This window comes from Meriones unguiculatus, chromosome 18 (genome assembly GCF_030254825.1).
Source record: "Meriones unguiculatus strain TT.TT164.6M chromosome 18, Bangor_MerUng_6.1, whole genome shotgun sequence".
NCBI classification, from domain to species: domain Eukaryota; kingdom Metazoa; phylum Chordata; class Mammalia; order Rodentia; family Muridae; genus Meriones; species Meriones unguiculatus.
In genome coordinates, this window is record NC_083365.1 from 75,571,818 (window position 1) to 75,594,908 (window position 23,091).

Genomic DNA, 23,091 nt, shown 5'->3' on the forward strand with positions numbered 1-23,091 from the left:
TTTATACATTTTATTTTTATCATATCTATCCTCTACCTTCAACTTCCCCTAGTGACCTCATCTCCATCACTCTCCCAACTTCATGTCCTGCCGTTTTGGATAATAACCCTCTAAGTTCACCTAGTGCGTCCCATACACAAATAGGTATGGAAACAGCCTCTGGGCCCTGGGCAGCTTACCAGTTGGTTCAGTCAAAGGAGAGTGCTTTTTTCCCCCCTCACTCAGCAAGCACCAACTGCTGATAGCTCCTGGACAAGGATGGGGGTCTCAGAGGCCCCTCTGCCACACGTGCTGGAACTTTGATGGCCTTGATCTTGAGCATGTCCTAGGCCAGTAACCATAGGGGCTGTGGCTGTGTGTAACCATCCTGCTGTGCTCAGAAGTCTGTATCTTATAGTTCTGTTCTTTCTCTTCCAACTCTTGGACACTTTCTGTCTACTCTTCTGCTATAGTCTCTGGAGGCTTGGATAGATGATGCCTGCATCATACCTTCTGATACTATGAAAGCTAACAGCAGGGAGAGAATTTCCTGGCCAGTCTCAGTTAGCTTCTCTGTGTTTTGTATTTAAAACAAGTGGTGTCTGTAGCAGTTGGTCTTGTCACCAAATTACAGTAGGCAATCAAGAGCCCCCCATGGCAACAGCTTTTATTGTGTGGGGTGCCTTTGGGGTCTCCCTGATGAGCCACTCACTCAGAGGAGGGTGGCCCGTGAATACCACTGTGGTTTTCACTTAGTGAAGTGCTTTCTGGGAGCAACAGCATCTAGCCACCTCTGCAGGGCACTTCCGTTCAAATTCCTCTCCACGTGCACACGCTTGTACACACACGCCACGTGGTTTCCATAAGACTTTTTCATATAGCCTTAGTTTTAATACCCCCGATCTTCCCTGTTATTAAGGGTGTACATATCTACAGATACATTCCTTTAAAAATATTAAGAATCCACCATTTTATTAGCAAATTTTAATTTACCCACAAAAAGGTAGGGGGTGCCAGAAGAGATGGAACCGACAAAGTCTTTAATGTTAGCTTTCTGTTTGAGGGTGCATTGTCTACCACGGGCCATTTTGTGCAGTTTGGGGTGGTGATGACATGTAGGAGGAAACTTGCTCAGATTTATGCAAATTTATTGACCATGTAAACAAGATTGGAGGCTAGTGCTTGCACTCTAAGAGAACCTGCAGCTTCTGTCAGCTGTCTGAAGAATTGAGGCTGAATGGATCCTCACAGGTGGGATGGACCTGAGAAGGGAATTCCTGGAGCTTTCCAAGTCTGAGCACCACTACTCCTGGGGGTTTTGTTTGGGAAGATGGGATCCAAGCTTTCTTATTATGAGAACATATGGCTTTTATTATATAATCTTCTCCTGCTAGATACATCTTTGTGCCAAATCTCTGAGTTCTAAAAGCATCTATGGCTCTGAGTTTAAGTGATCACCTTTTGGGACAATGCTGCTTAAAAATAGTAATTGTTTTCTTTTCTCTAACTATAGTTATGAAAATTGACAACGTATGTACTTTGTGTTTCAGGAGAACAGCATTTAGAGTAAAAGCTCCAGGGTATTCTTTCAAATGCTGAGCCTGTTTCTGTCTCATCTCCTCTCTTTTTCCCTTTCACTCATGACTTTAGTTCAAGGAACTCCAGAGACAAATGCTTGAATAACTATGACCTACCTATTTTTTTCCTGCTTTGGTTTTGTATCTTCTACTCAAATTTTATCTTCCTAAAGTTTCCTTTATAAAACATAATGATATTTTTAGTAAATCTCCTGTTTCCAAAGTTTCTTCAACCATGCGTCCAGCTTTGTTGATGGAAACATGGAGGGCAGTGTCCTGGATAGTGTCTGTTGCCACCTCGACACAGCCTGGAGTCTCTTGGGAAGAGGCTACGAGCTTCAGCTGATGAATGGCCTTGATCAGCTTAGCCTGTGGGCACAACCATCAGAGAGTGTCTTTGTCGTGATTAATGACTGATGCAGAGGGTCAGCTCACTGTGGGCAGCACTATCCCTAGGCAGGATGTTGTTGGCTAGAGAACAGCATCCTCCTTGCTTCTTTGCTTGAATTCCTGCCCTAACTTCCTTCCCTCATCAATGGATTGCGACCTGTAAATGTAAGCCCACTAAACACTTCCCAACTTGCTTCTGTTCAGACTGTTGTAATCACAGCAATAGAAAGCAAACTAGATTAGGCAAGGAAACTGCAATTAGCAAAACCGTGGGAAGAGGGTGTTTTAGTATTGAAGGGTAAATACTACACAAGGAAGAGCAAACAAAGAAGAGATATTCACCACAGCTTGAGTACCATCTGAATAAAGCATGGGAAGGAAGATACTGTCTTAGGCCAGGGCACACTCCACAGTTAATTCTTGGGTATTCATGTGGAAATAATAAGCACTTTAGAAGCTCTCAGTCCTGAGGGAAGGGATGTCTGAGGGTGTGAACATGCTGACTGTGAGTGTGACTCAGCCGTGTCTCCTTGTGCAGAGCTGAATACACCCAGCCAAGCTCTTTTCTAATATGGCTCCCACAGCCACGTGGGAGGCAAGAGATAGTGTCCCACTTACTCGGCAGCACTTATCAAAGGGTTCATTCTGCTCTGTAATGCAAATGGAGCAGCAGGAGCATTTGTCCATCACTTTCCCTCCTTATAAATGCTTTCATTTCTACTATCACTCACATGTAACCCTTGACAAACTGGTTGCTACACAGATTTCTTCTAGACCTGAATTAAATGCAAGAGTACATTTGAGTTTCTATTGTAAAGGAACAGTGATTGTTTGTCAAATTAGGTCAATAGGATTTAAACCTTTCCAACTTTGTCTGCTAAGGCAGTAATAAATGCCTATTCTAATGGCATTTCCTTATGGATGTATTTAAAATGAATGAATTAACGTATTTATTTATGAGCATGCATGTGCATATGGTGCCATGTGCCTCAGTGTAAGTCATGGGGGCCCTTTCTGGGAGTCACTTCTCTCTTTGCACTACCTGGCTTCTGGGGATCAAACAGAAGTTGTCAGGCTTGGATTGAAGCCATCTCTCCTGCCCCTTTAAAATAAGTTTTTAAGCTGATGGCATTCATTTTTGAATTTTTTTAAATTTTTATAAATTACAGTTTATTCACATTGTATCCCAGCTGTAGCTCCCACTTTTTCCCCTCCCAATCCCATCCTCCCTCCCTCTTCTCCTTCCATGCCCCTCCCTCAGTCCACTGATAGGGGAAGTCTTCCTCCTTCCCTTTCATCTGACCCTAGCCTATCAGGTCTCATCTTCCTCTGTGGCCTGGTGAGGCTACTCCCCTCCAGGTATAGGTGATCAGAGAGCCAGTCAATGAGTTCATGTCAGAGACAGTCCCTGTTCCCATTACTAGGGAACCCTCTTGGAAACTGAGCTGCCATGTACATTCTTTTTTATTCTGTTAAAAACATTCTGTCATGGGCAGCTTTACTTTAATCTATGTCCTAGGCACTGTCATTATAAATGAATTCTATCTTTTCATTAGGAAAGCAGTATAATGATTATGCTTTGGTAGCGTCAGGTCTTGTGATCATTGCAAACACAATCCTTGAAGGTAAGCCTCATGGATGGACCATGAAATGTCACTGTGGGTAGGGACTGAATGGAGATGTGTGTATATTGCCGTGGCCTGTAAACTGTTGAGTAGAACTGAGGGATTAAGGGAATTTGACAGGCATTGGGAAAGGAGTTCTCTACACTGCTCTGTGTTTAATACTTTATTTTTGACATTATGATTAGGCTTTGAAAGCACAGAATGAATCTCTTTATGCTAGCTCCCTGTAACTATATTAAAATGTCAGTATACTAAGGGAACTCTCATAACTCTATTTGCAAATTTACTTGGCTATCTAGGAATATTTTCACGTATAAATAATGTTAGTTCTGAACAGATGGATCAATTTATTAAGGTGAGATTGAAAAAGATCTCCAGTCTTGCCAAGGACTAGAAATGTCCTTTGCTTGTCTTCAGAGGTTGGTCTTGAAGTCAATAAGCTGATTTGACTGTGAGAATGAGGTGTCATAAGGATAATGGTAGGAACTGTCCTTTACTGTCACCCTGAGAGGATAAACAGGGCAGTTTAAACAGGGTGGTAGCATTTCATCTTGTCTGTGCTAAGGAAGAAAATAGACAATGGAATGAAAGAGCCTTTGCTAACTCACATCAGAACACTTGATAAGAATCCTGCTGAGGCCCAAAGCAATAAGAGCATTGGCCTATGATAGCTCCACCTTGAAAATTTCCTCTCTTGTTGAGATGGTGGCTGCAGGGGAAAGTCAGCAGGTAGAAGCAGGAGAGTAATATCATCAGCCTCATCTCCATACTCCTCAGTGAATCAGACAGTGAAGGAAAAAAAGTGAGTGAAAGCAGGGGGTTGTTCCTTACTAATAATCAACAGAATGAGACAGTGGAGGAAAGAGATCAAGAGAGAGAGGGGGAGGGGGCACTGGAGGAAAGGATGACATCATAGCCTCACCTGTTAGAGCTTTTTAATTACATAGTGAGTTTTCTCTCTCTGCTTTTCTCTCCAACCCATAAACTGTAGTATGGTGCTTGGGAATTGAAAGTCATTTTCTATAGGTTATTGTTATAGAGTCCGAAGTCCACAAGTAGTCCAAGTTTAAGTTTGACTCCATCACTTTCTTACGTAAGAAGACTACTTAGAAAGTTAGCTGGGTAGACAACTTTTCAATAAATAACAGTAAGTAAAATGCCAGTAAAAATAATATTACATATGCCATTATTTAAACATTACTTTTTTATACAGGCAAACATAGACCATATGATTGATTGTTTAATTGAATGGTTGCTAAATAGAGATAGATTGACAAATAGTAATAAATACATAAATAGAGCTTTATTTTTCTTTAAAAAATGTGAAGCATTTTGCAGAGAAAAAATTATTAGTAAATATTTAGAGGCGACTTGGTCACTGGAAGTCTAAATTAAGGTTGATTTATTTTGGCTGTGTTTGATTGCCTTTTAAAAATCTAAATTCAGTCATTTTCTAAATCAAGTGTAACAAACTTATATTGGTGTGATATAGGCATGTTTATTACATTACTATGATTAGCAAAAGCACTGAAGAGCTCCTATTTTAATCATTAATTAAATTATCAGGCACTTCTTGACATTATATATTTCCCAATTCATTTAGCTCAAGATATACTTTACATTATTTAAGTGAGAGCAGGACAGAGCTGAAAACAAGATGCAGGATAACTGAAGGAGACACTTTACAACGAGTACATTACTTATAGATAAATAGCCCTATTTGCTGACACATGCGTCCTGCTTAATATGATTTTGTAAAGAAGAAAAGCAGGTGCTCTCCCTCTGGGAAATGAAAATATTTCAAAATTAGCCCCAATAAATTGATAATTCCATGCTATGTGTTACTGAAACTAAAGCATGTAGCATCACAGAAGAGGGAGATTGTCAAGGACTAGAACTGGATATGAGTTTAGATTTTTTTAGTGATGTCTCATGGTCCAAAAAAAAAGCCCTAACCCCAATGTTCACATGGGCTCTATTCTCTAAAGGGCATCAGCCATTGAAGTCCATGTTTTCACAGGAATGAGAGAAGTCAACAGTTAAGCAGTATTGGTGAAGGATAATATGTGTGAAGGAAGGTAAAGATCAAGAGGCATCTCTTCCTTTTCCTTTATATTTATTATCTTTTTTCCTTTTATAACTTTGATATTATAGTAGACTTTGCAGCAGTTCACACAATTTTTGGAAAAAAAAATGTAGACCTGAACTCAGTAGATATTTCTTGAGCAAATGCATATAAATTCCTGCGTACGATCTTAGGTTTAGTGGGAGGCACGTCTTCTGACGTTGGCATACCTTCCTCCTTGTTTCATTTCTTCACATACACCTGCGCTTCATTAATGAACAGTCAAGCTTCCCTCTTTGTAATCAGAAAATCATTCTAAGCCTAGTACATTGAAATCTTTAGTTGAATATCTCACTTGACTTCATTTTGTCAGCTAGACTGAATTTGCTTTGAGTGCCAAGCCAGGAGGTAATGAAGTTCCTCTTGGCAGCAGAATCTGAGACAAAGTCATTGCTTCCAAATTTATTTAAGTCTTTTAAAATCTGTGAATGTGCAGCAAGTGAGATGGGCCAAAAAACAGTCCTTATTGTGCCCACCTTTCTACAGGAAAGTTTTAGCATTCTTTACAGACTCTTCTTGGGCATTTTCCCATGCTCTAGTTTTAAATCCTCATTAGGTCCTCCTTTCAAGAGGGAAGACTCATTCATCAGATCCCCATGAGCCCAGGAAGAGTTAAGTGGCTCCTAATATCTTCTGGACCTTTTCTTGGGTTCTCTTGGGAAGTAACTGATTCCTACATCAACATAAAACCTGAAAAAGCAACATTTTGCTGCATCTTTTAGTAACACTGCCTTCTGTGTCTCAATGTAGAATGCATGGATCTATCCACTTATGGTTTTTTAAATTCTGCTTCTTATTCTTTATTAACAATCAAATTTGTTTAGTTGGTATACAGTGGAATATTTTGACATATGACCATATTGAGGGATGAAGAACTCAAAGTATTTAGTCTCTACATCTCTGCATCGTCTACTCTTTAGGTGAGAATCCCTAATATGTTCTTTTTAGCCATTTTCGAGCATGACAACTACTACATAGTTTTAGTTGTACACCAGAACTCTTGAGCTTCTGTCTCCCAAGATGTGGTATCTTTAGAATCTAATAATATTGATGACTCTGGACAAACTTTACTCATATTACCTCAGTGCTTTATAGGTTTGGAACTCTGACCTAGATTCATATTTTACTGTTTAAATAATCTATAGACATTTTAAATTTGGTGTTTTCCACATTATATTCTTCACTCTTTTCCCAGATCCTTAGAGGTTTTCTTAATGTGCCAAGACTCCTACAATTATCTCTTTCTCCCAAGGACTCATAATAAAATTAGTAATGTATGCCTTGGTAGTTCATTGCCAGTGGCCTCTTAGCTCATGTTCAATTTACTGGTAAATTTATTTATACCTGAAAATGTAATTTCTTTATTCAGTTATTCTCTCTCACTATTTCTCACACCATTTCTCATACTGGTGTCAGTTACAGTTTTCTAATGAAATCCCCTCTTTCTTTTCTCTTACCCCTTTCCAGACAGCATATATCACACATCGTTCTGCAGGTGGCATTCTTTGGTCTGGATCCTTCCTCTCTCACAGGCTGAATAACCTGCTGGTTTGCATAACATACTCACAGTCTCTAGAGAGGGAGATATGGACACCTTGGAATGGCTAACACCCACATGCCCAACTTCCCCTTCTGATACTGAGAAGCAAAAGAATGTGTAGTGGAAAGCTACCTATAGCAGTCTTTAAAAACTCTACTTTATTTGGGCTCTTTAGGCCAAATAAATATTCCATTCCAATATTAAAGAAGAGAGAAAAGGCTAGTGAGTAGAGGGGGCCCCTTCACTTCTCCCAGCTAGTTAGGGTCAAGAGGTTCTTTTAGGACTCTATACCAATCTCTCTCCACCACAGATGCAGCTAGCAGTCTCTTCCATGCTGCTGCACCCTGAAGAATTTCTCTCCATCTCTCTACTCCAAACCACCACACTGTCTCTGGTCTCTGGTCTCTGCAAACTGCCACATACCACACACCAACCCTGAAGGCCATTCAAACACCACACTGCCTCTTTGTCACTGTCGTATCTATACTTGCAGAGTCCTAGACCACGCCCCTCCCACAACACATGTGGAAGGCCATTGCCAGCTGGCACAGATCATGCCCCACACATGATAATTAACAGGTGTCGACAAACTATAGCCCAACTAAAATCCTTCGCTTGGAATTAAAATGAAAACACATTTACAGAACGTAACTGAGTTTACAAAGAAACCAAAACTTCCATTACAAGAATACTTGGAATTTCTTTTCTTTTTTCTTTTTTTTTTGTCTTTTTGTAAAAATTACGATTTATTCACTTTGTATGCTGGTTGTAGCCCCATATCTCATCACCTCCCAGTCCTACTCTTTCTCTTCTTCACCTATGCCCCTCCCCTACTCCACTGATATCCAGTATATATAAAGAACTAAAGAAGCTGAAAAGCAGCAAACCAAGTAATCCACTTAAAAAATGGGGAACAGAGCTAAACAGAGAATTCTCTGTAGAGGAATACCGAATGGCAGAGAAGCACTTAAAGAAATGCTCAACCTCATTAGCCATTAGGGAAATGCAAATCAAAACAACCCTGAGATTTCACCTTACACCCATGAGAATGGCCAAGATCAAAAACTCAAGTGACAACACATGCTGGAGAGGTTGTGGAGAAAGGGGAACCCTTCTCCACTGCTGGTGGGAATGTAAACTTGTACAACCACTCTGGAAATCAATCTGGCGCTTTCTCAGACAACTAGGAATAGCGCTTCCTCAAGATCCAGCCATACCACTACTGGGCATATATCCAAAAGAGGCTCAAGTACACAAAAAGGACATTTGCTCAACCATGTTTGTAGCAGCTTTATTTGTAATAGCCAGAAGCTGGAAACAACCCAGATGCCCCTCAATTGAAGAATGGATGCAGAAATTGTGGTACATCTACACAATGGAATATTACTCAGCAATGAAAAATAAGGAAATCATGAAATTTGCAGGTAAATGGTGGGATCTGGAAAGGATCATCCTGAGTGAGTTGTCCCAGAAGCAAAAAGACACACATGGTATATACTCACTCATATAGACATACAACATAGGACAAACCCACTAAAATCTGTGCATCTAAAGAAACTAAGCAAGAGAGAGGACCCTAACTAAAACGTCCAATCCCCATCCAGAAAGGCAAAGAGGATGGACATCAGAAGAAGAAGAAAACAGGAAACAACCTAGGAACCTACCACAGAGGGCCTCTGAAAGCCTCTGCCCTTCAGACTATCAAAGCAGATGCTGAGCCTGATGGGCAACTGTTGGGCAGAGTGAACGGAATTTTAGGTAAGAAGTGGGAAATATTAAGAGCTGGAGAGGACAGGGTCTCCACAAGGAGAGCAACAGAACCAGAAAATTTGAACACAGGGAACTTCCCAGAGACTCATACTCCAACCAAGGACTATTCATAGAGATAACCCAGAACCCCTGCACAGATGTAGCCCAGGGCAGTTCAGAGTCCAATTGGGTTACATAGTAATGTGAAGAGGGACTGCCTCTGACATGAACTGACTGGCCTGCTCTTTGATCACCTCCCCCTGGGGGGGAGCAGCTTTACCGGGCCATAGTAGAGGACAATGCAGCCACGTTTGAAGTGAACTGATAGACTAAGATCAGAAAGGAGAGGAGAACCTCCCCTATCAGTGGACTTGGGGAGTGGCATGCATGCAGAGGGAGGAGGGAGGGTGAGATTTGGAGGGGAGGAGGGAGGGGTTAATGGGGGGATGCAGAATGAATAAAGTGTAATTGATGAAAAATTTTAAAAAAAAGACAGAAACAATAAAAAAAAATTAAAAAAAAATTAATGATTTATTCACTTTGTATGCTGGCTGTAGCCCCATATCTCATCACCTCCCAGTCCTACTCTTTCTCTTCTTCACCTATGCCCCTCCCCTACTCCACTGATGGGGGGTCCCCCTCCCCTTCTATATGACCCTAAGTAATCAGGTCTCATCAGGACTGGCTGCCTTGTCTTCCTCTGTGGCTTGGCAAGGCTGCTCCCCTCCAGGGGAAGATGATCAAAGAGCTGGACACTGAGTCCATGTCAGAGACAACCCTTACTCCCCTTATTGGGGAAAGCACACTGAGACTGAACTGCCATACGCAGGGGATCTAGGTCCTCTGCATGAATGATCCTTGGTTGATTCATCAGTCTCTGCAGGGTCCCTTGGTCCCAGATATTTTGGTTCTGTTGGTCTCCTTGTGGAACTCCTGTCCCCTCCATGTCTTTCTATCTCCCTCTTCTTCCATAAGATTCAAGGGACAGAACAGTTCACCTTGCTCAGCTGGTTACTTGGTGCACTCTGGGTGCACAGAGGTCTGTGTTCTTAGTAATTGAGAGCCTAAGCTTGAGGTAGGGATTGCCACTTTTGGGATGAGCTGTCCCATTCTTAGCTGTATGATGATAGGGATGTCACCCAACCTCTGTGAGACTCTCACTCTTTCATCTGTAAAATTGAAATAACATTAGAGTTGTCAGGAAAATGCATTTTTAAAGAAGAGAAAAGTCACATCACAACACCTAACCCATGAAAGACTCCAAAAACACAAATTACTCATTTTTTAAAATTAATCATTTGTGCATTTATCAAGACAGTTCTACAGGCTAAGCACTATGCAATGTATTTGGAATGGAAATGAATACATCAACCCACAATATGAGAAAACCAAAGCCAATTGGAAGGAGAAACAAAATCAGATTACATGGGTCTCTTACCATGAATCTTACAGTTCAGGTGTATAAAAAGCATATTTCAACTGCAAGATTAAATTTACATCATAGAAGAGCAAAGGGCTTTACCTTTAAAATTCTTATTAAAATGAAAATGCCTCAGCCTCCTCATCTGTAAAATTAGAGTTAGAATCTAGTCCAACAGGAAAGTTTCTCTCAGTAGTGCAGTTATATTGCTTGTTCTGTCTGCAAAGAGGTTCAGTTGTATTTCGAAAAAGTATTTTGGAGCTAGCAGAGGCTGGCGTAGGCACTGGAAACTTTATCGACAGCCTTAATGTTGGGATGAGGTAGGTGTGTCATTGCTTATCTCAAAAACAAGGCCCCCTATTCTGTGTTCTTGCATGGTATAGTACTGTTGTATTGCCAACAAGTTGAACTCTGCACTGGGAATTTAGTTATGGGCATGACATTCAAGCTGACTGGGCTTCAAGAAGACTGCAATGTGAGGAGTGTGACATTTTATGTAGAATGAGGTGATGAGGAGTTTGGAATTGGGGTATTACTAATTAAAATATGCAGTCATATCTCCAGTACTTCTTAGAACACAGATGAAAAATCTAGCAAAGGACTTGAGCATGGCCAGTATAGAAAATGCTCACGATTTTAGAAGTGAATATATAGCACACCCATGTATCAAGCAATGTAAGAGTTTAAAGTGTCACCACCCTATGAAAACTCTGCTAAACTGTGTTCCTAGGTAACTGCTGGACGCTGTCAGCCTCCTTGAGACAAAGTGGTCCACTTAGGCACAGCAATGTCCCTAATAAATTAGCATCATTATGCCAGTCTCTCACACCCCAGTTCTAGTAGTGAGACACGTTTAGGGCAGATAATGCCTGCACATGTAGTGGGTGGTGTGCTGGGAGGACACCTCCCGTGGACACGCTGGCCGCTTATAGGGTGGCTTTAAGTAGTGCCTTCCAAATGTGGCCCAGCAGGTGACAGCATCTCTTTCTTCCAATCCTAACAGTTTTAAAAATAAAGTCTGGGACCCAAGATGCCTTTATTACTGATCAAAACAAATCCTGACTTGAATGACATATTCCTCATAATCCAAAAAATGTACACACATACACATGCTACCATTACTCTTTGTATGCAAATGGAGCTATAATTTTATATCATAAACAATATGGTGTTTTCAAATGATAACCAAGAAGGGCTATCTCTACTATATGAAATAATATAGTTTTCACATCTCCCCCAAACTTAGATTGGTGGAAGGCAACCTTGTAAACTGTGTGTATAGAGTATTTTAGCAGATACTTCACTTTGCAGTGTTCACACATGAGCAATTATTATAGTTAAACTATCCAATTAAAATCATTTATTTGGAAAATTATAGTAGTCTGCTTTAGAAATTGTTATATTGTTCCGAATCAAATGGATATTATTAGATATTGATGTATAGTTCATAAGTATGAGAAAATGTTATGTGGGTGAGTGTTTAATAGAATTCTGCTGCACAAACTCTTGAGATGCTATGCAAAATGATTCCAACACTGTTACTGACCTGTATGGCTGATCTCTTCAGACAAATTCAGGTGTGCATTGCTATGTGAATGACTTCCTTCTGAGATCACAGCAGCAAAACATTCTTCCTTAAGAACTACATAAAAGGGGATAAATGGGGAAAGATGATCTAGGGAATCAGAGATTTTTATTTCATAGTATTTTAAGGTAAATATACTGACCAAATATTTTTTTTTATTTTTAGGTCATGTGTGCTAAACTACTAAAATACATACATGTATTTTAAAAGACAAAAATTCTGTAATTTGAATCACTTCCGATTTTTAAAAGTCAGATGTGGGATATTCGGATTTTGAAAATTTAAGTTTCTTGTTATGAAATTGATTTATTGTGTTTTTTAAGAGGTGAAAGCAATTGATCCAGTGTCTGGTACGTCCTTGGCATGTGCTCTACCACTGAGCTGTGTTCCTAGTGCAGGCTTTGGTACTTTTATGTAAGTGTGATAAACTATTCTGGTTCTAAGAACTTACCAGATCTATTGCTTCCTAGAGCTTCATCCCCTGTTACATCTCCTCTGTTCTGTATCACTCATGGATATTTAGTGTCAGATGTGTTGAGGGGTTTGCTCTCTGATGTCTTGGCTGCACAGCCCAAGTCAGCTCTGGCCCTCAAAGGCAGAGGGTGCTTCTTGGCAGCTTCCAGTGACACCTGTACCCTGTTGCTCAGAGCACATCTGGGCACTACAGACTTTAAGGGTAGGGAAATAAAGAAAATAGTATTAGCTTTCGTTGTTGTTGTTCCAGGAACATGAGTAGTAAGAACCACTGCATTGGCGGTCAGAAGAATGGAATTCTAACTTTGTTCTGTGTCGTCCACAACGGCTCTTTCCTTGACCAGGAGGACTGCTAGCTGACCACCTTCAACTTTGCCTCTTTAAAGGTTAGGATAGAAGATGTTTATCCCAATCCTATGAGAGAAGGTACTATATGGAATATGGAGATGAAATCCTGCTATGAAGATAATCTCTGTGTGCATCACACTATCCTTTTCTGCCACAGATGGGAATGGACTGGCAATGCTCCAAGTTTCCCCAGAAGTTACATGGGAAACTCTCTTTCCTGCTAGAGAGAATGCACTGAGGCTGGCATTACTCCTTGAATCTACTCTTAACCGCTTGTAGCCGCAACCACATCTATCATTTTTAAGACTGTGAGCACCATGAAAATAAACTCTAATATTATTGATTCAATAATTCTTTTCTACCTGTATCTACTTACATTAAGGCAAACTATTAAATAAAATAAGCCTGAAATAAATGGGATCTGGGGACAGAGGCAATTTAATCATCCATTTATCAAGAATTACCAACAGTCATTTTAAAAAATAATTTAGTCCTCTGATTCTTGCTAAGTCCATTTCTTTCTCGGCTCGTCTAATGGAGCTTCTTCTAATTCTGTGACTCTAGTCTGGGGACTGGAAATGAGAAAGTCTCAGGTGATTTCCCTAGTAGGGAAGTGTAGGAAAGGCTGATGCAATCGCTACTTTTGAGATGTGAAAACAGACCTGTAGGCATTCAAGCCCGCCTGACTTGGAGCTGGAGAGCTGGAGCCCCAAGCCTCAAGCCTTCAACTTCTCACACTGTATGTAACTTCCCACCTTTATTCTGGAAGGAAAAGTGAATGATCCTGCAAAGTATACTTTTCCTCCCAACTTAAAGCTATTTTCCCTTACACTAATTTACTTTCCAGTCTAATTTCTTCCCAGCTAAATTCGGCAACTATTCAAGTTCTTTGGATTGGAAGGAAGCCCCAGGAACCATGGGGCTCCCAAGAGAACTTATTCCAATGAAAATCCCCTTAAGGGGAGGGGGGGCGGGCATGGTGTGGAGACAGTGGCTTTAGCACCAAAGCTTTTAATGACTTTGCTAACTCTAATTGCTTTTTAGCTAAGACTGTGGAATCCCATTTGCTGGTTGATTCTTCTATCTTCTATAAAGCTACATGGCTTTTCTTCATGGCTCTGTAGGAAACTCCCGTGGTGATAATTCTATGTCAGAGATCCTCAAAGATCTGTAACCTTTCATAGAGAGAAAGATAATTATTTTTAACTCCGTTTCCAACTAGCTGGAGACAGAATAAAAGCTTAAGAGAGATGTTGACTTTTAAAGATAAGTCCACACATCAGCGTGCTCGCCCTCAGAATTCTGAAGCTCAGTGTGTTAACTCTGCCTGCTTTCTCTTTTATCTTTTGTAGAGGGGAGTTGCGCAGTACATTTTAGTCCCATTTGCAGGTCAATGCATTTTGATCTTTTTTTCGTGTCAGATATGCGACTTCTTGAAGGAGCTTGGCATTCTCTTGTAATCCTATTTGAACATCAGATCATACTTAAATTCCGCTTTACACAACAACTTCCTCACGCCACGCGTCTGGTGAGCCTTCACGACTTCAAATGCTATGAGTTGAAGGGTTCATACTTACAATATAGATACAGTCCCAGTATTGTATTTATTTTGTTTTTCAACAAGCATACACATGAGAATTTGTAGAAGTAGATGAGAACGGGAGTGATTTTTATGTGATCATTTTTGATACTTAGAAGACAAATACCAAAGTATGCCTGGGAGTTTTGATGTTTTGATAAGGGACTATCAAAATTCAGAACATCCTTTAGAATTTAAACAAGAAGTTGCATTGGAATGGATTGCTTCACTCTTCAAGGAGGCAAAGGGAACTGACAAGGGGTGGTGGGGCTTAGAACTGATATGTGGTGTGTGTCCATAGTTCATTTTGGACATTGGAAGGTGAAGTTGTCTGAAGGGGTCTGGAAGAAACACTTGCCAAAAAGATAGTGTGTGGCTTACTGATCATTATGCTTTAATAACGTGGGTAGTCCTGGCCACCTGTTCAAAAGAGTATTATCATTTTAAACTCCATGGCTTCCCAGCCTCCTCCCTCAGGGGCTTCCTCCCTTCCTCTGTCTCTGTCTCTATCTCTGTCTCTGTATTAGCCATATATATATATATATATATATGTCTTTGGGGATGTTTGTGTTTGAGCTGGTGGAGTAGACCATTCTCTTGGCAATGTAGGGAAACCCCTTGTGTTCATATTACAGAGTTTTAAGTGTCACAATCTTTAATACTTGTACACAACCTTAAATCACTGTCATCTCCAAACCAGTACTTTTTCAGTTTGTGCAAGTGAAGACTTGGAATTTAGATATAGCCTCAGCCGATTTGCTCTGATCTTGTAACCTCTACCAACCAGATAAGCAAGAGGGTGGAACCATGTGCATCCAATTTGAAAGGGATGAGAGGTGCTGATGTCTCTCAGACTAAACAAATTCCTCTTGAAAACATTCTTGAAAGTGGTTTTAGGTTCATGCTAGAAATACTACTAGAAAAGCTACTTCTTTACAGAGTAGCAGTTAGTAAGGATGATTTTTCCTGTATTGCAGTACTTCATCTGCATCCATTTCTTTAGGTTCTCTGCTTACAAGCTATAAAAAAAAATCTGTTTTTCATGTAAAAATCCTCAAACACTTAAAGACATTTGCGAAGTGCTTTCTATGTGTTCTTGCCCTATTAATGAACTCTACCTTACAACTTTTTCCTCTGGCTAATATTTTTATATTACTTCATCATTAAATATATATGAAAAACTCTAATTACCTCTAATGAAGTATGATTTAATTTCCATGCAGTCACTATATAAAAATATACCATTGAATTTTGACCTGGATTTTTATCACCTTGAATGAATTGTCTTCTATTTCTACTTCCTTAAATACTCCACTGTAAATCAGCCAGAAAGATCAAAGTCCCCTTGGTTTGGGATATGCAATGGAAAATTTAATGGACCTTCTAGATTTAGAAAATATTTTAAAAAGGAAGATGTTTGCTCACGGACACTAAAAGTCCCTATCAATTACTGTATGAGGGAACTCCCACCTGACCATACAGGCAATGCAGCTTTACTCGTATTCCCTCTAAATAAATGGAGAGCTTTCAAAGTTCAAACTGTGTAGCAAGTTTTTCTGGGGTATATGCCGATTCACTCTCAGGAGTCCCCAAAGCAAAGGATGTGCCTCCATGGGTTAATATTGAAAAGCACCATCCAATGGGAAGTTCATGTGTGTCACACATAGGAACCACATGTGAAATTTTAAGGTTTAAAATAGCTACACATTGGGAAAAAGATAGCAAAATTAGGAAGTGAGCTGATATATGTATCTTAAAACTCACTAGGAGATTGAGGCTGTAGGATTATAAGTTTGAGGTCACTGTGGGCTGCATGGCAGATTCTAATAGTCCGTGCTGTGTAATGAGATCCTCCCAAAAGGAAAAAAAAATACCTTAGAAATTATCCAGTAAATGTTAATAGGGATTTCTATCCCTATTGTCATTCTGACCCTTTGACCCCTGAAAAACTCATCCAGATATATTAGTTATTCTTACTATAGATTTTTATTTCTTTAGACGAGAGCTCATATGACGCTGAACTTTTGCTGCTTCTTCTCCTTCAGAAATGTAGGGATTACAGGTATGTGTCCTTGTCCAGTTTCATGCAGTGCTGCGGGGTGGATTCCAAGGTCTCATGCCTGTTGGGTAAGCATTCCAACTGAGCTGTATCCCTAGGTCAAAATTTTCTTCTTTTATAAGCAACTAAATTCACCTCGTGTTTGTGGTACTACATTTTACAAACCAAAAGTTGAGGGTTAAAAAAGTCACCAGTGTATACTGCCTCCCAATGTGATGTTAGGACGCGCATCCCATTTAAGGCCTCCTCTGTAGCTCTCTGCTAGTGTCCTGCTCTCATCACACTAAAGGCAGAAGGCCTCAGATATGGTGGGCTTTCTCCTGAGACAGCTCCTTTCTGTGCTCTCTTTATAATTTCACTATGAATGTGCCATTGGTAGACTCTTCCAGATGCCATGTTCCTAAGTGAAGGAGGTTTTAGTAAGGACTCTGCATGGCCAAAGTGTCATTTCTACCTGATCATAGCCCTGAGATTTATTAATGAAGTGGTACTTGCACGCAGTAAAATAGTCAGATGGTGAGTCTTGGTGAATGTTGCGGTGTATCCATCATCTCCAGAGAGTTGCTTTGACCCTTCCCATCTGTCCCACTCTGCTTCCATTCCCAGCACACAAGAAGCAGACAACAGTCTATCATATCCTGTGACTTTACAGACGTGGAATGGCATACTGTGTGCAATGTCACCTTTTACTCATTGTTACAAGGTTGAGTAACTGGATGGCAGCAGTCATTTACCCATTAGCTGCTTGTTGGATGTCAGAGTTGGGTGGGGCTCTGTTCTTTCTCTCCTTTTAAAACCATTATTTAGAAAACATAAAGCCACTATGGCCATCCTACGATGTAGGTTTTTGTGGGTATAAATGCTTTTATTTGTCTTGGGTGAATGACAGGATGAAATTTCTGAGTCCTTGTGTGGATACAGTTTATAAAACATTCAATCAAGGACCATGTATGCATATAACCTAGAACCTCTGCTTGGATGTAGCCTGTGGTAGCTCAGTAACCAATTGGTTTCCCATAATAAGGGGAACAAGGACTATTTCTAACAGGAACTCAATGGCTGGCTCTTTGACCTCCCCACCCCCCAGGGGAGGCGCAGTCCTGTTAGGCCACAGAGAAGGACTTTGCAGCCAGTCCTGAAGATACCTGATAAAACAGGATCAGATGAATGGGGAGGAGATCCCCCCCATCAGTGGACTTGGAAAGGGGCAGGGTGGAGATGAGGGAAGGAGGGTGGGATTGGGAGGGAATGAGGGAGCGGGATACAACTGGGATACAGAGTTAATAAAATATAACTGATAAGAAAAAAGTAAAGTTAAAAAAAAAAAAACTCTCCAAGGAGGCCATACCATTTTACACTCCAGCCAGCAGCATGGAGATATGTCATCTGGTTGTTTTATAAAGACAGCAACACTGGTGTTCTCACCTTTGTGCTTGGCGCTGTTTTAGTGTACATGTGGTAACATCTCCTAATGGTTTTGTTTGCATTTCCCCATGACAGGCGATGTTAAGGGCTTCTGAACATGCTTTGTATATATTATCTTCTGTAATATTGAGCCCCTATTGCACTGAGAAGAGGTTATGATACACTTTCTGGATGGGGTAACAATGTCCTTTCCATGTGTTTCAGGACTTGGGTTGGTTTATGATTCCTTGCAAAGATCACTTCTCTTCCTTCATCTCTATTTTCATGCTTTCACAGAGGTCATACAAATATAGAAGTGTTGAATCCCAGGAATTTAAATATGTCTATGACATTAGTAAGATAATACATGTATGTGAAACCACCGTGTTCTGCAGGGTGGGCAGGTGGGGTGTGGTTTCGGGTGGTCTCTGTAGTATAGAATTGACTGGTGGTGAGCACAGTTCAGCAGGGCCAAGTCCAAGCCTGTGGCTGCGCCTCCCTGCCCAGCCACTTTTGATGAACTTGCACTCTTCCGCTTCCCATGAAGTATACAGTTTCATCCAGCGCAGTGTTGGGGCTGTACCACTTGCTGGAGCTGTTCCCAAGTATTTACTCCTGTGCTTTAATGAGCACAACTTTGTTATTTTTTTCCCATTTTCCTGTTCTGTCCTTCAATATTATGCCCTCCATCTGTTCCGTCATGCAAATGCATATTGGTATTTTCCTTGAATTTCTTTTCATTTTCAGCTGGAACTCTGCTCTGCATCAATCCGTTGAGTGCTAACTGCTGTGCTAATATACAGCCTCTACCAAGTGGATAAGCTGATTGATGGCCAGCCGGCTATGTGCATGGAGTTATTTCCAAGTCAGGTTAACTAGAACACACTTAATCATTCCCATTCTCCCAGAAGAACACCCGAGAAGCTCTTTTGATGATAAATTTCATGGCTGAAAAAACTAAGTAATGAGAGGATCTGCTGTTTTGGATCAAAAAGGGTACACTTATGAGGCAGTTTTGATTTTAGTATGGAGCCCGTGTGGTGGAGATGCAATTCACTAAGCAGTGCTGATTGAGGACTATGGGCCCAGACGCTGCAATTGCAGCCAAGGCGTGTTCCCAATTAACACAGCTACACAGTTCCCAGATTAAACAAGTAGAGGACTCTCTTCTTGTCCACTGAATTCTAGGTATGGAATCCTTAACTTTCCACACCAGCCCCTTCAGCAGTTTTCCAGTACTGCGAGCTTGGATGTCTGAAGTATTAGATATTCTCCCACATTGCCCTTTGATGATGGTGGGATGGCACTGGCTTCATATTCACTGTGGGATGTTCTGAGAAGTCATGTAGAGCAAAGGGTTCTCTGAGATCCTGCCACTAGCAATTTATCCCTTTTTGTTAAGAAAAGTTGTCTTCAAAGGCAAATGTTTTTAGTAACAGGGAAATATATTGTGGTAATTTTTTTTTGACATTGTCTGTCAAGGATAATTTCTAGAAATTCAATAAGATTGCATTCTGTTTAATATTTTTCTAAATGGTTCTTAGAATTATAAAAGAAGTATATTACACAATTCTATATTAAGAATACACAGTGCATAAAGTTAAATCATTTCTTTCCTGTCTATCCAAATGATCTTAGGGTTATTTATTGTAGAAGAATTGGCATACATACATACTGATCTAATTTAATGTATAACAGAGAGAGAGAGAGAGGCATACACTACCACTGATTCTTTGTAACTTTGTTCCATGCATGTTTAGTCAGTGAACCATAAAACAGAAAAGAACAATGACATCTTACTAAACATATACAGAACATTTATTTGTCATTCCTAAGCAAGCCACTATAGTAACTATTTATTTGGCATTCACACTGTATTACGTGTCATGAATCATCTCGAGATATTTAGGGTGTAATGGAGCACTGCCTCAGATTTATATATATATATAAAAACATACCACATTCTATATAGAACTTTATCCTCCTGGATTGTGATATATGATGGAAGTTTCTGGAACTAATCTTCTGAGGATACCAAAGGATACCAGAATTTTTCTCTACCACTTTTCTTTGCCTTTTGATTCTTTTCTGTGATGGCTCATAAGTCTATTCACTCCCACAACAATATCTTAACGCCCACGGTATAGTTTGTATCTAGTAATTCTATCATTGCCATTTAGGAGACTATTTAAAATTGGTTTTCTTGTTGCAGGTATACTATAGAATATTCAATCATCCTCAAATATTGAGGAAAATGCCCTTCTCTAATTTGTTCAAACGCCAATAGCTTACTATGGTTCCTTAGAGTGGAATTATTGTTTGAACATTTCAAATTGTGGTTGGTGTCCAGAAGGGCTGTTCCATTTAAGCTTTGTAGCAGTAACCAAGCATGCTTGTTGTTTTTTTTTTTCTCATAAAAACATTACTATCTTGCTGAGAGAGTCTTATTATTTATAATGTATGAAAAGATTATTAATGATCATTTTGCTACGCAACAAATGTTTATTGAGCAGCCACTGTATGCAGGAACTTTTTTAGACACTTGTAAGACAGCAGTAAACCCACACACCCTTTCTCTGTTGCTTACATTTTGATGATAGAAGAAGAAAAAGGAGAAGATACTAACAGCTTGTGGGAGGTACGAATAAAAATAAGGCAGGCTCAGAGAAGGCATAGCAATAGAGAGATGGGAGGGGTGTGCAGGACTTTTAGTTAGAAGGTCAGAACTGCTTTCCCCACCCCCCAGTGGAGACATTTGTATAGAGAGCTCTGTTAGGAAGATGGACAGTGCCCCACTCTGGGAAGAGTACTCCAAGCAGAAGAAAAGCCAAGTGCAAAGTCTTTTGGCATCAGTGTGCTTGGAAGGCCACCAGAGCCGCAGAGAGCTTCTCACACGGAGAAGTGGGAAGCAGAGAGGGACGAGAGAGATTGAGTGTTATCCTGTGGCCAGGCCAAGATGAGGCAGGGATGTGCTGGCCACCGGAGGGCTTGGGAGTCAGTAGGTAAAAGAGAGGTCAATTTTTTCTAAGCTTTTTTAGAAGTTTCAAAAAAAGGGGGTGTGTGTGGCTGGCAGTGTGAGAAAAAAGCCTGATGGCAAGAAAGAAATGACATGTAGAGTAGCATTAATAATAATGCCAATCAGACAGTGTAGAGATCAACAGGTTAGAGGCTGCCCTGGGGGCAGAGATGGAAGAGTTTGAATGTCATCAGAGGAGCAGCACAGGAGACCACGTGTGTGACAGTTCCGGGACTGGTTCTGGTGCTGGTTATGTAAAGCTGTACAGACACTAAAATTCTTAGAAGTGTGTGTACGCATACACATGCACACACAGACTCATATACATGTACTACTCCATATGCTCTCCAGACACATGCATATGCATGAAAATGAATTCACACATGCAAACAGACAGGCACATGCATGTATACACACCACACACATGCCTGCATACATGCACATGAATTCACAGCACACACACTTGCATATGAACACACACACATACACACACACACACACACGCATGCTCATGCACGCTCAGGCACACACACAGGAGAGCACAGTGTGACAGTTTTAGGCGTGATTATGGTTCTAATAAATTTTCACAGAAGTTAAAATCCCTAGAAGCACATGTTCTGTTAAGAATGTCATTGGAATTTTGGTGAGAATTGTATTGAATCTGTAGATTGCTTTTGGTTATTTTTACAATATTTATTCTGCCACCCCATGAACATGAGAGTTTTTTCATTTTCTAGTGTCTTTTCCAATTTCTTTCTTCAGTGCTTTATAGTTTTCATTATAGAAGTTTTTCTTTTTTACTTCCCTGGTTAGTTTTATTTCTAGATATTTTTGAGGCTATTTTGAATTAGATTGCTTCTTTGATTTCTTTCTTGCATGTTCATTATTTTTATGTAGAAAGCTACTAATTTTTGCAAGTGAATTTTGTATATTTGTACTTGGCTGAAAGTGTTTATAGATACTTCATACACACACACACACACACACACACACTTAAAATGTTATAAAAAGAAGAAAAAATGGCTAAGACATATCTCAAAAATATTCATTGCCCCTAGTAATTAGGGAAGTGCAAGTCAAAAGAACTTTGAGATTTTATCTTACCCTAGTCAGAATGGCAAATATCAACAAAACTCTAGATAGCAAACTCTTGATAGCAAACTCTAGAGTTGACGTGGGAACGAGGGAAATTTCACTCACTGTTGGTGGGATTTCAAACTGATATAGCCACTCTGCAAATTAATGTGAAGAATTCTCAAAACTCAAAAATAAATTGACCATTGGCACAGCTCCACAACCAACTCCTTAACATAAGACAGAAAGATGGTCGTCCTACTTCACAGATACTGCATCAGCCACATTCATTACTGCTCTCCATTTACAATAGCTGGTTAAACGGAAACAAACTAAATGTTCCTCAGCCAGAAAATGAACAATGAAAATGTGCTACATACACTACAGTAAGCAAACTGAGATCATGAACTTTGTAGGCGAATCGCTGAAATGAGTAAAGATCACAGTGTGTGAGGTAACCTGGGCCCAGGAAGATAAACACAGCGTGTTCTTTCTCGTGATGCTCCTAGCTTCTACAGGTTTAAGTCATCTCCTAGAGTAACTTTATAAACATAAAAGTTAGAAAAAGGTCATTTCTAGGGTTGGTGAAGAACACTGGAGAAGGGAACAGCAGGGCACAGATGATGTGACGGGTGAAATGAGAAAATAAGGCACCCAATTAGGAAGGAGGAAAGGAGATAAGTTCAGAAGGAACGTGGAGGAGAGTAAAAATGAGCAAGGATATTTTAAAAAGTCATATTGAATTATAATATTAACTAACTATCCAAAAATACCTATAATACACATAAATTAGTATATAAATATAGTTTAAAAGAAAATATCCCATTAGGTTCACAATACTCTCTCTATGAGCTAAAACTTACCTAACAAACCCTCAAAAGCAGGCAGGAAAAGCCTTCTTTTGAATTGTTCAGTTGTCCAAGATTCCCCCAAACATCAAAGACCTTTGCTTGCCTCCAAGAGCTGAAATGTAAAGTACTATTGTGAAAGATACCATAGACAGTAGACATAGGACCCAAGCCTCTGAGCGGGAGATGACCAGAAAACCTCCCTGAGACTAATTTCATGGCACCAGAAGGCACCATGCATGCCTCCAAAGGAGGTGAACAACAGTCCTGCCCAGGTGGTGTCTGTGACCACAACAATG

The 23,091-nt window shown here is 40.2% G+C and overlaps 1 protein-coding gene across 3 annotated transcripts in view; it reads left to right on the forward strand.

Annotated features, from left to right (window-relative positions):
- The window catches only part of Thsd7b (thrombospondin type 1 domain containing 7B), an 844,758-nt gene that overhangs the window by 339,067 nt on the left and 482,600 nt on the right, over positions 1 to 23,091 (forward strand). The window lies entirely within an intron of this gene.